This window comes from Malus sylvestris, chromosome 13 (genome assembly GCF_916048215.2).
Source record: "Malus sylvestris chromosome 13, drMalSylv7.2, whole genome shotgun sequence".
NCBI lineage: Eukaryota > Viridiplantae > Streptophyta > Magnoliopsida > Rosales > Rosaceae > Malus > Malus sylvestris.
The window spans coordinates 43,828,283-43,830,579 of NC_062272.1; positions in this window are offsets into that span (position 1 = coordinate 43,828,283).

Below are 2,297 nucleotides of genomic sequence, written 5' to 3' on the forward strand. Positions count from 1 at the left end.
ATCCACAGGGAAGAGGGGTAACCATGAGAGAAGTGGGGGAGAACACAAGCCGAAGGATAAGGCCGAGACAAGCAAACCGAAGGAGAAGAAAGCCGATAAGCATGACAAAGGCAAGGGTAAGTCTTGGCAACCCACTTGTTACCTATGCGACGGCCCTCACATGATGCGAGATTGCCCACAAAAGAAGGCCCTTAAGGCCATGGCCTTCAAGGAGGACAAGGCCGAGGAGAGTAACGATGCAACGATGGGATGCATCCGTCTACTGAATGCCATCCAGACAACCCTCCCACAACCTAAGGCTCAAGTTGGGGGAGGATCATTGTTCGTCGACGTCAAGACTGGTGACAAGACGACGCGTGTGTTGGTGGACACGGGAGCAACACACAACTTCATGACGTCGGAGGAAGCCACAAGACTTGGCCTCCGAGTCACCAAGGAGCCCGGTAGCGTGAAGACGGTAAATTCCGCTGCCACCCCCATTGTTGGAGTTGCGCGCAATGTACACGTAGACATTGGCACATGGAAGGGAACAATCGACTTCACCGTAGTCAAGATGGACGACTATGGCGTAGTCATTGGGTTAGAGTTCATGGACAAGGTACGAGCCTTTCCCATTCCATTCTACAATATCTTCTGTATCCTATCCGACGGAAGACAACCTTGCCTGGTGCCATTGGAAAGGCAAGCCAAGAAGTGTACCCAGCACTTGTCGGCAATTCAATTTGCCAAGTCTTGGAAGAAAGGCGAGGCCACATTTCTTGCAACCCTAATGTTGAATGAAGGGGAGGAGAAGCACGGGCCTTTGCCGAAACAAGTGGAAGACGTCCTTGTGGAGTTTGCGGACGTGATGCCTAAGGAACTGCCAAAGAAGTTGCCACCAAGGAGAGAGGTCGACCATGCAATTGAGTTGGAGCCTGGTGCTAAGCCTCCCTCCAAATCACCTTATAGGATGTCGCCACCCGAGTTGGAGGAATTGAGGAAGCAACTCAACGAGCTGCTTGATGCTGGCTACATCCAACCCTCCAAGTCCCCATATGGTGCACCTGTCTTGTTCCAACGCAAGAAAGAAGGTAGCCTAAGGTTGTGCATCGACTATAGAGCATTGAACAAGATTACCATCAAGAACAAGTACCCACTTCCGTTGATCGCCGACTTATTCGATCAACTTGGTGAAGCAAGGTACTTCACAAAATTAGATCTTCGATCGGGATACTACCAAGTGAGGATAGCCCCTGGAGACGAATCGAAGACGGCGATGGTGACCAGATATGGAGCGTTCGAGTATAAAGTCATGCCATTTGGTCTAACCAATGCCCCCTCAACATTCTGCACATTGATGAATAAGGTATTCCATCCTTATCTTGACAAGTTTGTCGTGGTTTACATTGATGATATCGTTGTCTATAGCAAGACATTGGAGGAGCACGTCAAGCACTTGCGCATAGTGTTCAAGACCCTTCGGGAGCATGAACTCTATGTCAAGAAGGAGAAATGCTCCTTTGCCACAAAAGAAGTAGAATTTCTTGGCCACAAGATAAAGGAGGGGAAACTTATGATGGAAAAGGGCAAGATCAAGGCCATTCAAGAGTGGGAACCGCCGACCAAGGTACCAACACTACGATCCTTTCTGGGGCTAGCCAACTACTATCGGAGATTCATAAAAGGGTATTCAGCTATAGCGGCACCCTTAACAGACCTTCTTAAGAAAAACAAGGCATGGGAATGGACGGACCGGTGTCAAGAGGCCTTTGAGAGGTTGAAGAAGGCCCTAATGGAGGAGCCTGTACTAAGGTTGCCCGACCTTAGTAAGCCATTCGAGTTGCACACTGATGCTTCCGACTTTGCCATAGGAGGAGTGTTGATGCAAGAGGGACATCCGATAGCCTATGAAAGTCGCAAGCTAAACAATGCCGAGAAGAGGTACACGACCCATGAAAAGGAGATGACCGCCATCGTCCATTGCCTTAGAGTTTGGAGGCATTACTTGCTTGGTACCCCATTCGTCATCAAGACGGACAACGTTGCCACTAGCTACTTTCAAACCCAACAAAAGCTCACACCTAAGCAAGCAAGGTGGCAAGAGTTCTTAGCGGAGTTTGATTACAAGCTAGAGTATAAGCAAGGAAAGGAGAACGTGGTGGCCGATGCTCTGAGTAGACGAGTAGAGTTAATGGCTACGGTACTCAAGCCGCAAAGCCATCTCTTGGGCCGTGTCCGAGAAGGTTTATCACATGACGTCCAAGCCAAGAACATTGTGGAGTTTGTCAAGGATGGGAAGACAAGAAGGTTTTGGCTTG